Raw genomic sequence first — 18766 nt, 5'->3', positions numbered from 1 at the left:
ATGAGTGAGTTTTCACCTACAGAATCTTGTAGAGGCCAAGAACTCAAAGGACCAGGTTACCTCAACTCAGTTACCTCCCCATCTTCTTTCAGCAGGAAATAGCTGGGAACATCAGATCCTCCTCAAAGAACCAAGAGAATCAGAAATGGTGAATAGGAAGATATTCATAGAAAAATGAACTATTTATACTCTTCATTTATTTTTTCTCCTTTTCATTTCTTTAAAATACGTATGATAGTTTAAATCATATCCTCAAATTTATGATTATCCCCAAGAAGACATTTTTAATTTTATTTTTTTTCCACATTTGTATTGGTGCATTATAGTTGTACATAATGATGGGGTTTGTTGTTATGTGTTAATACATGCATATCAATTTAAATTGGCCAATATCACTCCCCAGCAAGCCCCCACCCACCCACTGCCTTCCACCCTTTGGTCCCCTCCCTTTACTGATCTCCCTTTCCCAAGGAGACTTTTTAGAGAGTCTTTCCCCCTAACCACTCCACCTTCTCTCATGAAATATATCTTTATACTTAAAATATATTGTGCAATTGTCTATATGTTGTCTGTATAGCTGGCTTTATACATTAAAACAAAAAAGTATAGAGCCTACATTTTTTTTGTACAATGCAGGAGTTAGAATAACTTTTTCAATGTTGAAAGTTAAATTGGAAAAACTAAAAAACTATTATCATTTAACTTAATTTTGTAACTGCATGATTATTTCTGAGCAAATTTTAATGTCACTTCTTTACTTACATATAGTAATGTTTAAGATCAATATGTAAAGTAGTAACATATAAATACAATGACAGCTTCCCAAACTTAATTTTTACAAAAGTATTATAATTTGAAAATTAAATATCTCAAGAACTATTTTTAGGGAACTTATTATTTAACTTTTGTTTCATAAGAGAATAACTTGTAATTATGAGCAGCTAGATATCCATTTGGTTATTGTTGACATTATTATACTAGAACTTGACTTATTGATGGACCAAATAACTTGTTGAGACTTGAATAATTCTGCTAAATAACTGTGGGATAACTCCCAATAAAACTATTTTTGTTTAATTCTCTAAACCCGTCACACACAAAAACATTAAGGATCAAGTACAAAACATCTCCAAGGTATCATACTAGTGCTGACCAATAGACAGAAGTAAGTGAACTCTTGCAATATGCCTTCAAGATTAAACAAAAGAAAAAGCAATATGCTCAACATAGTTTTATAGCATTGATCTCATATACATTTTGTGTATTTTCCAGGGACTCAATGTCCCTCTTGTAACACCCAAGAAAACTCAACAGGAGAAATTAAATTTTACAAAGTGAGATTATATAAAGTAGGGTTGAGCTTTATAGGAACACAAACATTATAATACCTAAGAATTTTTTACCACCTATTTCACAACCAATTTCTGTCCTCTTGAGGGAAATACCACTCTTATGAATGCATTGCTTAAAGCAAAAGCTCTAACAATATATTGTGGAGTTTACATGACATCTGTAGCATAAATGCCTAAGATGAAGATGAATGCAAGTAGCAAATATTAAGAAATATGAAGATAAAAAAAAGAAAGGAAGAAAACCAGCTGTAATGTGTAAGCAACTGGTGGACTGAAATAGTAGCTTTGGTTTGTTGCATGAATCTTGTGTTGCTATTTTTAAAACCTTCATAAATTCATTAGTTTAAATAAAATGAATATTTTAATAAAACGTTAAAATAAAACTACTGAGGATGCATATTAGATCCTTGTTCTTCTTTAATCTAGTTTATATAAAGACCTTATTTCTGATTTTATACAAAACAGAATCAGTCTATTGGAGACCAATAAGCATGCCAGGATGTCTTGAGGTGACCTGGAGATACTGAAAGACAATTAAAAAAGCAAAGCAGGCAAGTTCTACCAGAATGCAAAATACCTCTAATTCCTTTTCTACCAATTATTTATTGCATTCCATTGACTAATTGTTTAAATGCCCAGGGCCTTAAATTCTATTTTATTAATAATATGTTACTTGCATAAAAACAAGGCCTAAACACCAAAGCTTTCTCTTCCTTTCTAGCAGGAAAAAAAATAATTCTATAACTCTCAGTCTTGATCCGTCTCTCCCTACTTCTATCCCCTTTTTATCCAATAGATCCCAGATCAAATGTTTGTCTTCCACCCTTTCCTGACCTCTAATTCTAATTACACCCTTCACACTTTCTCACAGCACCCTATTATTTTTATGGCACACATCTAGCTTATAATGTATTTTTGGTATTTGTTTAATAAAATCAGATTTGCCTAGTATACTGTAAGCATGCTCTTGAGATCATGAATAATGTTTATTTTATTCACAATTAAATTCAAGTTTTATAATGAACCTAAAAACCAGACTTTTGAAATACTTCCTGTTTGAGGGTAGAAAATAGATTGAGTTCATTTTCAACTTCAAGATCAAATTTTCAAAGACAGATAAGAGAAAGTGGCTTTTATCCGGACCTAAAAAGATCAACACAGCTAAATGAACAATTCCGTTTCTGCAAGCACTGGAAAAACATATCATCTTATATGTGAGACTAGAAAAAATGTTTTTAAATAAAAAATTTTTAAAAGATGACATAAAAGTGGAAAGGTATCTGTTAGGGAAGGAGAATAGATCCTGGGGAGGAGAGCATTAGAAAGGATAGTGGGCACATTATAATCATATATGGAAATATCACAATGAAACCCATTCATCTGTACAATTAAGATGCACAAATAATTGTAATAAAGAAGCCAGGAAACCTGATTCAACAGAAGTTGAATTTTTTGTTACAAAATTGCTTCTTTCATCATTTATAAAAAATACTCTTCATGATGTTTAGTTATTTAAAAAACTGTTCTTCACAAATACTTTATAATGTGTTCCTTTTCTTTCATTTCCCTCTCTTCTTTGGCCATAGCCCTGGTTATTTGTAGAAGAATGATTTGTGAGAACTGCTGTATTAGATGTGCTGAACACAAGCTGTTAATGGGATTGTCAGACTTCCAAGCATTTGACTTAGACAATCTCCCTCCTTGAAAAACTTGAAAAGAAAAATGTTATTTCTCTGTGTAATCCACATCTCAAAGAGAAGGTGTGTTTTCTCTCTCACTGCCTTTCACCCTTAAATTGCTTGTTAAAACTTGGAGTTGTTCTCATGCCCCAACACAACACTTTTTCCTTTGCCTCGAAGCCATAAACCTAGCTGAGACTCCAGTAATCTCTGACCTGAGCTGAAGTCCTCCTTCTTTCCTTGCTTCAGGTTTTGCCCTCTGCCCAGAAGATCACATTACTTGCTATCACCCGCTTCCAGAAGTTTTCCACAGCCTCAGAATTTAAAATAATAATAATAAAAAAAATCTTCCCTCAAAGCACTTTGTCAGAGCTATTTCGAAGACTCTGTATCTCCCTTCAATTGCTTTTATTGCTTCATTTATTAGCTACTCACAACCCAGAGAATAAACTGTTCAATACAGCTCTCTCCAAGTTCTCTCAACAGTCAGACCTGAACTTAGAATGCCCTTTCCTTCTCAGCCTCCTTTCATCCATAGTAGAGACTGATCCTGGTGATCCCACCCGAAGGAACCTCACCTTATTTGGAAGCATGATTTCAGCTCCCTCTTTCCATACTGCTCTAGGAGGTAAAGCATTTTTAGTAGATATTAATTTATCATATTAATTTCTGCAGTTGCTGGTGGTAGCATGAAACTCGTAGAGAGAAGGCAGGTGTGCAGCCTTGACGTAATTGTCTGCAAGGCTCAGGGTTGACATCAGCCCAGATAAATGGTCTAGATGAAGTGGACAGTATCCGTTCCTGTTGCACAGTGCTACATACAGTTGAGAAAGTGTTGGAATGTTTCTGAAATTATTTTTATATGTATTTTTTAAATCACAAAACTTATTTGTGGATTACTTGTTTTAAAGTAGCACAAGTAGAATAAAAATATTATAAGCAAAAAAAGATAATTTCACTCATGGAATGATGGGATACAAGGGAAAGAACTCCAGGGCTTCATGAGGGACATTTGCATTCTCTGGGGCCCCTGGGTCTCAAATCTATACATTTCTTCAAGTCCCATCTCATTCTTTCTCTCTGAAGAATGGCCTTCTGCCTCTCCTTGCAAGTGGATTAATCAAGCTCTGTATTATGTTTATCTAGAGTCTGTGAGTCTCACTCATAAAATACAGTCCACCCACACCCAATCCAAACCCCTCATCCTTGTTGAAGACACAGAATTGTGAGATCTGAAACCAACTAAGCAGATCCTGTAGGGTCAGATTTTCTGGGATCACACTGAACCGTTTTTCTCCAAGAAAGCACAGGGCTAAGAGAAACTAGAGGCAGAAAGAATAACTTATATTTTAAAAAGGCACAATATTTAAATAAATATTAAAGAAATGCTTCCAAAACATCATATAATTGGCTTAGATATGTTCTTATTTTCTGTCCTCTCACTCCAACAGATAATAAATTTCATAAAAGGAGGATTTTTTTCTACATTATTTTGTTTATTACCTTAGGACCTATAACAGTGCCTTGTAGTAAATTTTTGTAGAATGAGTGAATACAAACCTCTGGACAATAATAATGGTAGTAATTATAGTGAATATCACCTAAAAACAAGGGAATGAGTGTCCAATTGTACAAGAGTTGTTTTAATTTCTGTGATAGATTTTTGAAAACTTTCAGAACCTCTTGCTTTATTTTTCTATTGAACTATCATTTTTAAATGAAGTTCTTGAAAGAACTAACCAAAATTATTAATTTTTGAATACTTAGCGCTAGCATAATGCATAGCACGTAATGGGTGAATATTTATGAACTAACTAAATTAGCGAGTCAAGATACTCTTACTCCTATGGCATTTTTAAAGCCATAAGGTGCTACCCATATTAGATATTAGACTGTTCTTGTCATCCTAATGAAACTTTAGGAAAATTATCTTGGTAACAATATTCACGATGCATAAGACAATAGGAAATGAAGAAGTACAGTAAGACCAGTCTCAGTGGCATACACCTGTAATCCCAGTGGCTCACGTGGCTGAGACAGGAGGATCCTGAGTTCAAACCAGCCCCAGCAACTTGGCAAGGTGCTAAGAAAATCAGTGAGACCCTTTCTCTAAAAAAAAAAAATGAAAAAAAGGGATGGGGATGTGGTTCAGTGGGTAAGTGCCCCTGAGTTCAATCTTCAGTATGAAGAAGAAGAAGAAGAAGAAGAAGAAGAAGAAGAGGAGGAGGAGGAGGAGGAGGAGGAGGAGGAGGAGGAGGAGGAGGAGGAGGAGGAGGAGGAGGAGGAGGAGGAGAAGGAGGAAAAAGGGGAGGAGGAGGAGGATAGGAAGCTAACCCTGGAGTATAGATAAGACTCATCTGACCTTGCTTCTACCAGAGGTTCTAAGGTAGCATCTCTTCTAGGTTTCTCTATAAATCCTAGCGGAGGTAAAACTTGCATAGATTTGCCTTGTTTTGATTCTCAAACTAGATTTGAATTACTGTCTGTGTTAGATCAGTACTGAAACAGAAGGCTGCTATTCTTTGGATCTGGGAGGTCCCCTAAAGGCCTGTGTGTAAAAATCTTGGTACCCAGGATAGCAACACTATGAGATGATAGAATGGTTCAGAGTGGGATTTTTTTCAGGAGGTACTGACTGGGTCAGAGAGGTTATGCTCTTGAAAGGATTGTGGTCTTTTCCTTTACTTTCTCCCCAGCTGTGATTGGTTTTGCTTCACCACATGCTCCTTCTATGATGTACTGCTTCACCACAGAACCCAAGGCAATGGAACTAATTAACTATAAACTAGAACTTTCAAAACTCTGAACCAAAATAAATCTCTCATTATAATTTACCTCAGGTATTTTATTATAGTAACAGAAAGCAGACTAACACAGAGCCTACATAGAAGTTTATTTTCTTTTTATTTCAATGAATTGTCGAATGATTTATTACATCTAATATTACCATTTTGTTCAAAATTCAACAGATATACAAATAAAAATAATTCTTTAAATAGTCTGCTGCCAAAACAATTGTTGTCTCTTATGCCAAGCCAACATGGTAAAAGTTGGCTAAGGGTATATGTGTTTAGACATATTGTAGAATTCAGCAATTTTCCTACAAAGTCATTATGTCTATACAACGCAGTTCAATAAATATTTGTACAATTTTGTGTTAATCAAATATTAAAATTAATATTATTCTGGCCTGATCATTAAGGAACTTTGAGTCTATTAGATGGAGTAAAAGATAATAGGTAATATGCAATGATCATAATACTGGGCAATATTCGATGTGCTCCCAAAAGGAGCTATATAAATTTCAAGGATGGAAGAATCACTGGACACTGTGGTTGTATTTATCAGACCAGAATAACGTTTTCTGTATAGGACCAGCTAGTAAATATTTCAGGCCTTGCAGGCTAAATATAGTGTCTGTTGCAACTATTCCACTCTGTTGTGGTCCAAAAGCAGATAGGCTATAACTAATTGTGAGACTTTAATCCAATATGACATTAGTTATGAAAACAGGCAGCAGGCTAGATTTGACTCACTGATTTGTAGTTTACAAACCCCTGCTCTAGGAAAGGCCTCATGAATGGGATATATTATTTAACTATTCTTGGCACCCAAGATGGGGAAACCAAATACATCATTGAAAAGATGCAATATTCACAGCTGATTCCTGGTCAGTTTTAGTATTTGGATCAGACATTTGTACTCCCTGTCAAAAACTTTGCCATACCATCTTCCATTCTTTCTGCCTGTGCTTTTCCTGTGCAGTGGCGTACCACTATCTCATTTCTCAGTCCTTCCCATGGCTCAGGTTAATCAGCAGCCCCATTTAGACTCATTCTACTGGCTGCTGACTTTGCATCTCTCTAGTGGAAATTATATTTCACATTTGTTTCTGTGGGTGTATAGAAACATTTTTTCTAATGAACTTGTATCCAGCAATCTAACTAAATTCATTTATTAATTCTAAGGCTTGTCTTTCAGTTCTTGTGAATTTTTTTCCTAAGCAATGATATTGTTTACAAATAATAAATTTTAAATCTCAATAAGTATGCTATAATAAAACACAATACATGTGTTAATTAAATGGTCACATGTCTATTGGTGAAAGGAATGAAAAACAATTATTTTGTAAGGTTTTTAAAAATAGTTTCAAAGATTTCTTCTTTTCTGTGGTAGCAAGTTTTTGCAATAACCTTGAATGTGAATATCCAGGACCCTGTATGATATATATCATGCTTAGAGTTTCAGGGTTAAGTCCTGACTGGAATACTCACTTACAAAGTCCAAGTTTCAACATAATGTTTATTTTGGCAATGCTCTGGGTTATCGTTAGGTCTCTGGGATACACAGTGCTACTTTGTATTAACTAGCATTAGGGAAAGGAACCTTGTTTGGATTATCATAGAAACCCGCTTCACTGTGCAAACCTATTATTTCCTCAATCATTTGCAGATTAAGACCCTGGACCTCACAAACTCTGTTAAAAGGTGAGTGACCTGATTATTTCATTTTTAATCTTAATATTTCAAAATCACAGATCACGATTCTAACAAACTCTTCCATGTATGAAAGTACATCACTTAGATGTACTTTCGTTCAAACCAAGAAATTATTTGTCTTTCTTTCAAACCAAGAAATTCCTTTGTTTAAATCTAAAACAAAACAAAACAAAAAAAATCAAATGTTCATTTTTTTAAAGTGTCCTCTCAGAGGACATTTGAGATGGAGTTTCTCTCTGAGTTAAACTACAGCTAAAAGTGAAGCAAACACATTCTTTAACCAAGGTCAATCGTGTGCCTAGACTCCCTAGCCTACTCTAGCAATGGTAAATATAATTTTTTGAGCCTCTGGGGCATGTTCAAAAATAAAAATAGGAAATAAGAGATTTGAAAAGTTTACAAGAAGATGAATAGGAAGAACCCACAATTGGGAATAAACCAAAGCATCCTTTGAAATGTGTCAGGTTAGATGAACTGCCTTGTGGACACATGGCTCATGTGAGTCAAGGACACCAGAAGCTAACAGGCTAGAATAAGGAGGACCTTCTTCTGAACTAGAATTCTCTACTGCTCACAAAGCCAGTTTCATGGTTGAATGAGATAACTGAATTTTAGAGAGTTCAGGAGGGGACAACAGAAATGAGAAGACTGCAGAATTGCTGCTCTTCTCCCACAGCCCTGAAGCAGAAGATGATTCCTAACTCTCCCTCTAGTCACTTAACATCTGATTCCTGTTGTATGACAATTGTAAAAAGTGGGTAAAATGCCAGCATGAATACTAGCTACCTCCAAAATATCTAGAGATATTAGAAATTAGTAAATAAGGAAACATGTGGTGAGCTGTTTAAACAAAAAACCTTTATTTGAATAAAAATTTTCCTAACACAAAACAACTTTTATCCATAACTGCAAAGTATTTTTTTTAATTTTTTATTGGTTGTTCACAACATTACAAAGCTCTTGACATATCATATTTCATATATTAGATTGAAGTGGGTTATGAACCCACAATTTTACCCCCAATGCAGATTGCAGAATCACGTCGGTTACACATCCACAATTTCACATAATGCCCTATTAGTAATTGTTGTATTCTGCTACCTTTCCTATCCCCTACTATCCCCCCTCCCCTCCCCTCCCAACTTCTCTCTCTACCCCATCTACTGTAGTTCATTTCTCTCCTTGTTTATTTTCCCATTCCCCTCACAACCTCTTATATGTAATTTTGTATAGCAATGAGGGTCTCCCTCCATTTCCATGCAATTTCCCTTTTCTCTCCCTTCCCCTCCCACCTCATGTCTCTGTTTAAAGTTATTCTTTTCTTCCTGCTCTTCCTCCCTACTCTGTTCATAGTTGCTCTCATTATATCAAAGAAGACATTTGGTATTTGTTTTTTAGGGATTGGCTAGCTTCACTAAGCATAATCTGCTCTAGTGCCATCCATTTCCCTGAAAATTCTATGATTTTGTCATTTTTTATTGCTGCATAGTACTCCATTGTGTATAGATGCCACATTTTTTTTATCCATTCATCTATTGAAGGGCATCTGGGTTGGTTCCACAGTCTAGCTATTGTGAATTGTGCTGCTATGAACATCGATGTGGCAGTATCCCTGTAGCATGCTTTTTTAAGGTCTTCAGGGAATAGTCCGAGAAGGGCAATAGCTGGGTCAAATGGTGGTTCCATTCCCAGCTTTCCCAGGAATCTCCATACTGCTTTCCAAATTGGCCGCAGCAATTTGCAGTCCCACCAGCAATGTACAAGTGTACCCTTTTCTCCACATCCTCGCCAGCACTTGTTGTTGTTTGACTTCATAGTGGCTGCCAATCTTACTGGGGTGAGATGGTATCTTAGTGTGGTTTTGATTTGCATTTCTCTGACTGCTAGAGATGGAGAGCATTTTTTCATGTACTTGTTGATTGATTGTATATCCTCCTCTGAGAAGTGTCTGTTCAGGTCCTTGGCCCATTTGTTGATTGGGTTATTTGTTATCTTATTGTCTAATTTTTTGAGTTCTTTGTATACTCTGGATATTAGGGCTCTATCTGAGGTGTGAGGAGTAAAAATTTGTTCCCAGGATGTAGGCTCCCTATTTACCTCTCTTATTGTTTCTTTTGCTGAGAAAAAACTTTTAAGTTTAATTAAGTCCCATTTGTTGATTCTAGTTGTTAACTCTTGTGCTATGGGAGTCCTATTAAGGAATTTGGAGCCCGACCCCACAATCTGTAGATCGGAGCCAACTTTTTCTTCTATCAGACGCAGAGTTTCTGATTTGATATCAAGCTCCTTGATCCATTTTGAGTTAACTTTTGTGCATGGCGAGAGAAAGGGATTCAGTTTCATTTTGTTGCATATGGATTTCCAGTTTTCCCAACACCATTTGTTGAAGATGCTATCCTTCCTCCATTGCATGCTTATAGCCCCTTTATCAAATATAAGATAGTTGTAGCTTTGTGGATTAGTCTCTGTGTCCTCTATTTTATACCATTGGTCCACCCGTCTGTTTTGGTACCAGTACCATGCTGTTTTTGTCACTATTGCTCTGTAATATAGTTTGAAATCTGGTATCGCTATACCGCCTGATTCACACTTTCTGCTTAGAATTGCTTTTGCTATTCTGGGTCTTTTATTTTTCCATATGAATTTCATGATTGCTTTATCTATTTCTACAAGAAATGCCGTTGGGATTTTGATTGGCATTGCATTTAATCTATAGAGAACTTTTGGTAATATCGCCATTTTGATGATGTTAGTTCTGCCTATCCATGAACAGGGTATACTTTTCCATCTTCTAAGATCTTCTTCTACTTCTCTCTTTAGGGTTCTGTAGTTTTCATTGTATAAATCTTTCACCTCTTTTGTTAGGTTGATTCCCAAGTATTTTATTTTTTTTGAGGATATTGTGAATGGAGTGTTTCTCCTCATTTCCATTTCAGAAGTTTTGTCGCTGATATACAGAAATGCCTTTGATTTATGCGTGTTGATTTTATATCCTGCCACTTTGCTGAATTCATTTATTAGTTCTAGTAGTTTCTTTGTAGACCCTTTTGGGTCTTCTAGGTATAGAATCATGTCATCTGCAAATAGTGATAATTTAAGTTCTTCTTTTCCAATTTTTATGCCTTTAATTTCTTTCGTCTGTCTAATTGCTCTGGCCAGTGTTTCAAGAACTATATTGAATAGAAGTGGAGATAAAGGGCATCCCTGTCTTGTTCCGGATTTTAGAGGGAATGCCTTCAACTTTTGTCCATTCAGAATAATGCTAGCCTGAGGCTTAGCATAGATAGCTTTTACAATGTTAAGGTAAGTTCCTGTTATCCCTAGTTTTTCTAATGTTTTGAACATAAAGGGATGCTGTACTTTGTCGAATGCTTTCTCTGCATCTATCGAGATGATCATATGGTTCTTATCTTTAAGTCTATTGATGTGGTGAATAACACTTATTGATTTCCGTATGTTGAACTATCCTTGCATCCCAGGGATGAATCCTACTTGATCATGGTGCACAATTTTTTTGATGTGTTTTTGTATTCGATTCGCCAGAATTTTATTGAGGATTTTTGCATCTAGGTTCATTAGAGATATTGGTCTGTAGTTTTCTTTCTTTGAGGTGTCTTTGTCTGGTTTCGGAATCAGGGTGATGTTGGCCTCATAGAATGAATTTGGAAGAGCTCCCTCTTTTTCTATTTCCTGAAATAACTTGAAAAGTATTGGTTTTAATTCTTCTTTGAAGGTATTGTAAAACTCCGCTGTATACCCATCCGGTCCTGGACTTTTCTTGGTTGGTAGTCTTTTGATGGTTTCTTCAATTTCATCCATTGATATTGGTCTGTTCAGATTCTGTGTATCCTCCTGACTCAGTCTGGGCAAATCATATGACTTAAGAAATTAATCGATGTCTTCACTATCCTCTATTTTATTGGAATATAGGTTTTCAAAATAATTTCTAATTGTCTTCTGTATTTCTGTAGCATCTGTTGTGATATTGTCTTTTTCATCCCGTATGTTAGTAATTTGAGTTCTCTCTCTTCTTCTCTTCGTTAGCATGGCTAAAGGTCTGTCGATCTTATTTATTTTTTCGAAGAACCAACTTGTAGTTTTGTTAATTTTTTCAATAGTTTCTTTTGTTTCAATTTCATTGATTTCTGCTCTGATTTTAATTATTTCTTGCCTTCTGCTACATTTGCTGTTGTTTTGCTCTTCCTTTTCTAGGGCTTTGAGTTGGAGTGTCAGCTCATTTATTTGTTGGTTTCTTCTTTTTTTGAGGAATGACCACCAGGCGATGAATTTTCCTCTTAAAACTGCTTTCATTGTGTCCCATAGATTCCGATATGTTGTGTCTGTATTTTCGTTTATCTCTAAGAATTTTTTGATTTCCTCCTTTATGTCTTCTGTAACCCATTGATCATTCAGTAATATATTGTTCATTTTCCATGTGATGTAGGATTTTTCCTTCCTTCTTTTATCATTGATTTCCAGTTTCATTCCATTATGATCAGATAAAATGCATGGTATTATCTCCACCCCTTTATATTTACTGAGGGTTGCCCTATGGCATAATATATGGTCTATTTTTGAGAAGGATCCATGTTCTGCTGAGAAAAAAGTATAGCCATTTGATGATGGTTGATATATTCTATATAAGTCAGTTAAGTCTAGGTTATTGATTGTGTTATTGAGATCTATAGTTTCTTTATTCAACTTTTGTTTGGAGGATCTGTCCAATGGTGAGAGAGGTGTGTTGAAGTCTCCCATAATTATTGTGTTGTGGTCTATTTGATTCTTGAATTTGAGAAGAATTTGTTTTATGAATGTCGCAGCACCATTATTTGGTGCGTAAATATTGATAATTGTTATGTCTTGTTGGTGAATGGTTCCTTTTAACAGTATATAATGACCTTCTTTATCCCTTTTGATTAACTTAGTCTTGAAGTCGATTTTATTTGATATGAGGATGGCCACCCCTGCTTGCTTGCGAGGACCGTGTGCGTGGTATATTTTTTCCCATCCTTTCACCTTTAGCCTGTGTATGTCTTTTCCAATCAGATGTGTCTCCTGGAGGCAGCATATTGTTGGATTTGTTTTTTTAATCCATGATACCAGCCTATGTTGCTTTATTGGAGAGTTTAAGCCATTAACATTCAGAGTTACTATTGATATATGGTTTGAACTTCCATCCATGATTGATTGTTTATCCTTTTTTTTAAAAAAAAAAAAAATTTAGTTTGTTTCACCATGATTGTCTTTCCCCTTGCCCTCTGTCTTTACTGAGGCACTTCCCACTGATGGTTTTGGTTATTGTTTTTCATTTCTTCTTCGTGTAGTGTTTTGCTCAAAATGCTTTGCAATGCTGGTTTTCTGGCTGCAAATTCTTTTAACTTTTGTTTATCATGAAAGATTTTTATTTCGTTGTCATACCTGAAGCTTAATTTTGCTGGATACAGGATTCTTGGTTGGCATCCATTGTCTTTCAGTGTTTGAAATACATTGTTCCATGACCTTCTTGCTTTCAGTGTCTGTGATGAAAAATCCGTTGTTAACCGTATTGGTTTACCCCTAAATGTAATCTCTCTCCTTTCTCTTGTAGCTTTTAATATTTTCTCTTTGTTCTGTATATTGGATATCTTCATAACAATGTGTCTTGGCGTTGGTCTACTGTGATTTTGTGTGCTTGGTGTCCTGTATGCATCTTCAATTTGTATATCTGTTTCCTTTTTTATTTCTGGAAAGTTTTCTGTAATTATTTCATCCAGCAGGTTACTCATTCCCTTGGTTTGAATCTCTGTACCTTCTTCTATCCCGATGACTCGTAAGTTTGGTTTCTTCATGTTATCCCATAACTCTTGGATGTTTGTCTCGTGATTTTTTACCAGCCTTTCTAAGTTGGCTAGACTCTTTTCAAGATGGTATATTTTGTCTTCATTATCTGACGTTCTGGTTTCTACTTGCTCCACTCTGTTAGTGATACTCTCAATTGAGTTTTTAATTTGGTTTATCATTTCCTTCATTTCTAGAATTATTGTTTGATTATTTTTTATAATCTCTATCTCCTGATAGAGATGCTTAACTTCTTCTTTTATCTGTTTATGAAATTCATTCTCAATGTGTTCTTTCGCTGCTTGAATTTGCTGTCTTGTATCCTCCTTAAGGTTCCATTCCATCTGTCTAAGGTGTTCCTTGAGTTCTTTATATGACCATTTTTCTGATGACTCTAGGTCCTCCTGAATATTTAGGCTGTCCTGCATTGTTTGTAGTCCTTTTCTTCCTTGTTTTTTGAAGCTGCTCATGTTACTTCTTGTTCTGTTTGACTGCTGGGTTACTGTTTACTCCTATAAATTAATTTGATGTTTGGGAGGAAAGGTATTTGAAGGGAAGGGGTGAAGTCACTAAAGAGAATGAGAGTAGGCAGGTAGAATTCAAGGAAAGGGGGGATAAGAGAAATGAAAAGACTAAAGAAGAAAAAAATAGGAACTAAAAAAGAAAAAAAAAATTAAAAAAAATAATAATAATTAAAAAAATACTAATAATAATTAAAAGAAATTTAAATTAAAATTAGTAGAAAAAAATTTAAAAAAAAATTAATTAAACAACAGGAAAGAAAAAATTGCAACTGAAAGAAAAACCCAAATCAAAAAAAAAAAAAAAAGAGAGAGAAAAGAAAAAGGAAAAAAAAAAAAAACCTAATAAATGCCGTCTTAGAGTTTGATTAATTTCTCTTCCAGTAGGTGGCACTTTGTCCACCAGGCCAAGTTTCTCCTGTCAATACGCGGGAACCAATCACTGTGCAGCAGCTCCTCCCAGACTGGGCGAGTCTCCAATCCTGAGTGTCTAGGGCCTCCTCTTGTGTCTAGTCACTTCCCACTTTTTCTCTAGCCAGGCCCCTCTCACCACAATACTGGCTACAAGCCAGGTCTGCTGCTCCCGGGAGCCCTGTTTTCATGAACGACTGGGCACACTCTTCCAGTTTGCCATTCCCTCAGACCCTAAGTTTGTAGAGCTTGGGGCTGAGAATCCTCAGCGGATTTTACTTGCCCTCCGGTATCCACTTCCCCGTAGCTGGTGCAAGAGACCTCAGCAGTCAGCCCTGGTGGGAGCGGTAGATCCGCGCCGCGGGACCCGCACCACCTCTGATTCCCTCGGGCTGGCTGTAGCACTCGTGGGAGAGCTGGGAGGGGCCCTTACGGGAGAGCTGGGAGTGGCCCTTAAGGTTTTCCCGATGTGTGGAGAGGGAAGGCTGTGGGATCACACACCTGTAGCTGTTGGTTTCAACGACGTTATCTCCTCCACAGCAGTCTGATGACGTTGTTTCCCTTTGCTGGGCTACCAATGCAACGGGTGGGTCCTTCTCTCTCAAGCCCCGTTTCAAACCTGTGGCCACTACTTATGAAGACTCGGTAGGCATTTACCTTCGTATGATGAGAAGGGCTGACCAGTTGTTTCAGCCGGATGGATTAATGCCGAGTCATCACTGTTTGTCTGCGGGAAGCAGGTGACCGGGAGTTTGAATTCAGCAGATCAGGGCTCAGTGCGTGTTCTCGGTTCACTTGGATTTTAAATTGTCTCTCATCTTATCAGCTGTTTCATTTAATTCGGCAGCTCCTGCAAAGTATTTTTAAATGAAAAGCTATAATTAGATCTTCTTTTTCACCTCATCCAGTTTTAATGTTACCATCTTAATTTATAATGTTTTCCAAATTGCCTCAGAATGCTTATAACTAAAGAAGAGATCAAAATATTTTACATAGGTTCTGTTCTTGCAGTTTTTTATGATAATTGAAATAAAATCCACCTATACCTTCAAGCTTTTATAAATTAAAACAGATAATATCTGATGAAAACTGAGAACTGATCATTTCTTCCAGTTTCACTCCTGCCATCATTTCCATGCTGACCACACATAAGCAACAACAACAACAAACATGAGTTTAGGTTTTCTTTTTTTTTTTCAATGAATATATTCTTTTTTATTCTAATTAGTTATACATGACTGTAGAATGCATTTTGACACATCATACATAAATAGAGTATAACTTCTCATTCTTCTGCTTGTACATAATATAGAATAACACATGTAATGTAATCATATATGCACATAGGGTAATAATGTCCAATTTATTCTACATTCCTTCCTACCTCCATACCTGTTGGCCTCCCTTTACTCCCCTCTGTCTAATCCAAACATTATTCTTTCCTAGCCACGCCCAGCCTTATTTTGAATTAGGAGCCACATATCAGAGACAACATTCAGCCTTTGGATTTGGGTTTTAGCTTATTTTGCTTAGCAGGATATTCTCCAGCTCCATCCATTTACCAGCAAATGCCATAATTTCATTCTTCCTTAAGGTTGAGTAGTATTCTATTGTGTATATATACCACATTTTCTTTTATCTATTCATCTGTTGAAGGGCACCTAGGTTGGTTCCATAGGTTAGCTATTTTGAATTGTGCTGCTATAAGCATTGATGTGGCTGCATCACTGTAGTATGCTAATTGTGAGTCCTTTGGATATATGCTGAGGACTGGGATAACTGGCTCAAATGGTGGTTTCATTCCAAGTTTCTGAGGAATCTCTATACCTCTTTCCATAGTGGTGCACCAATTTGCAGTCCCATCAGCAATGTATGAGTGTACCTTTTCTCCTACATCCTCGCCAACATTAATTGTTGCTTATGTTCTTGATAATTGCCATTCTGACTGGAGTGAGATGAAATCTCAGTGTAGTTTTGATTTGCATTTCTCTAATTTCTAGAGATATGGAACATTTTTTTCCATATGTTTGTTTATCAATTGTATTTCTTCTGTGAAGTGTCTATTCAGGTGCTTAGTCTATTTATTGATTGGGTTGGTTATTTATTTATTTGGGGGTGTTAAGGTTTTTTGTTTTAGTTCTTTGTATACCCTGGATATTAATGCTCTATCTGAGGTGCATGTGGTAAATATTTTGTCCCATTCTGTAGGTTCTCTATTCACATTTTTGATTGCTTCCTTTTCTGTGAAGAAGCTTTTTAGTTTGATTCCGTCCCACTTATTGATTCTTGATTTTACCTCTTGTTCTTTAGGGTTTTGTTAAGGAAATCATTTCCTAAGCTGACCTGCTGACAATCTAAGTCTACTTTTTTCTTCTATTAGGCACAGGATCTCTTGTTTTAGCGTCTAAGTCCTTGATCCACTTCAAGTTGACTTTTGTGCAGGGTGAAGAGAAAGGGGTTTAATTTTATTTTGCTACATATGGATTTTCTATTTTCCCAGCACCATTTATTGAAGAGGATATCTTTTCTCCAATATATGTTTTTGATGCCTATGTCTAGTATGAGATAACTGTATATATGTGGATTTGTCTCTGTCTTCTATTCTGTACCATTGGTCTATGTGTCTGTTTTGATACCAATACCCTACCACTTTTGTTACTTTGGCTCTATACTATAGTTTAAGGTCTAGTATTGTGATGCCTCCTGCTTCACTCTTCTTGCTAAGTATTGCTTTGGCTATTCTGGGTCTATTATATTTCCAAATGAATTTTGTGATTGCTTTTTCTTGTTTTAGGAAGAATCATTGGGATTTTAATAGGGATTACATTAAATCTGTATAATGCTTTTGGTAGTTTGGAGAATGTTAATTCTGCTTATCTGAGATCATGAGAGATCCTTCTGTCTCTGAATATCTTCTTCAATTTCTCTATTTAGTGTTCTGTATTTTTTTTTGTAGAGGTCTTTCCCCTCTTTTGTTAGATTACCAAATATTTTTTAGGCTATTGTGAATGGAATGGTTTTTCTAATTTCTTTTGCAGTGGACTCATCACTGATATAAAGAAGTGCATTTGATTTATAAGTGTTGATTTTATATCCTGCTACTTTGCTGAATTCATTTATTAGTTCTAGAAGTGTTTTGGTGTATTTTTTTGAATATTCTAAATATGGAATCATGTCATTGGCCAATAGTGATAGTTTGAGTTCTTCGTTTCCTATTCATATCACTTTAATTTCTTTCTTCTGTGTAATTGCTCTGGCCAGACTTTCAAGGACAATGTTGAATAAAAGTAGTGAAAGAGGTCATCCTTGTCTTGTTCCAGTTCTTAGAGGAAATGCTTTCAATTTTTCTCCATTTAGAATGATGTTGGCCTTGGGTTTAGCATATGTAGCTTTTAAAATGTTGAGGTATGCTTCTACTATCCCTAGTTTTTCTAGTGTTTTGAGAACAAAGGGGTATTATATTTTGTCAAATGTTTTTTCTGCATTTATCGTTATGATCATCTGATTCTTGTCTTTGAGTCTACTGATGTGATGTATTACATTTATTGATTTCCATAGGTTAAACCAACCTTCCATCCCTGGGATTAACCCCATTTGAATTTTTTGATATGTTTTTTAATGTAATTTGCCATAATTTTATTGAGAATTTTTGCATCTATGTTCATCAGGGATATTGGTCTAAAGTTTTCTTTCCTTTATGTGTCCTTACCTGGTTTTGGTATCTGGTTTTGTTATCAGGGTGATATCACTAGCTTCATAGAGTGAGTTGAATAGTTTCCTCTTTTTCTATTTAATGGAATAATTTGAGGAATACTGGTGTTAATTCTTCTTTAAAGGTCTTGTAAAACTAAGCTAAGAATCTGTCTGGTCCTGGGCTTTTCTTAATTAGTAGGCTTTTGATGGCATCTTTTATTTCATTGTTTGAAATTGATCTGTTTAAAGGGTGCATGACCTACTGATTCAGTTTGAGTAGGTCATATGTCTCAAGAAATTTGTTGATGTTACAAGATTTTCTTTTTTATTGCAGTATAGACTTTCAAAATAATTTCTGATTATCTTCTGTATTTCAGTAGTGTCTGTTTTCATATTTCATTTTTCAGCATGAATTTTAGTAATTTGAATTTTTCTCTTTCTCTTCGTTAGCATGGCTAAGAGTTTATCAATTTTATTTATCTTTTCAAAGAACCAACTTTTGTCAATATTCAGAGTTGTTTGTTGTTGTTGTTGTTGTTATAATTTAATTGATTTTAGCTCTGTATTTAATTATTCCCTGTCTTCTATTGCTTTTGGTGTTGATTTGTTCTTTCTCTAGGACTTTGAGATGTAATGTTAGGTCATTTATTTATTGACTTTCTATTATTTTAATGGATAAGCTTAATGCAATAAATTTTCCTTTTAGCACTACCCTCACAGTATCTCAGAGATTTTGATATATTGTATCAGTATTCTCATTTACCTCTAAGTATTTTTTATTTCATCCCTGATTT

At 35.5% G+C, this 18766-nt stretch overlaps 1 protein-coding gene across 1 annotated transcript in view; it reads left to right on the top strand.

Annotated features, from left to right (window-relative positions):
* Positions 1-7412: 7412 nt before the first annotated feature.
* Positions 7413-18766, top strand: part of C6 (complement C6) — an 83671-nt gene continuing 72317 nt past the window's right edge. The window contains exon 1 of the mRNA XM_081302820.1: positions 7413-7518. The gene's annotated coding sequence lies outside the window, so the exon portion shown is untranslated. The remainder of the gene's footprint in view (positions 7519-18766) is intronic.

The sequence above is a fragment of the Spermophilus citellus genome (assembly GCF_964194105.1).
Source record: "Spermophilus citellus genome assembly, chromosome: 1".
Taxonomy (NCBI): Eukaryota; Metazoa; Chordata; class Mammalia; order Rodentia; family Sciuridae; genus Spermophilus; species Spermophilus citellus.
Note: the sequence above shows the minus strand (reverse complement) of the source record. Positions and strands in the feature narration are given on the sequence as shown.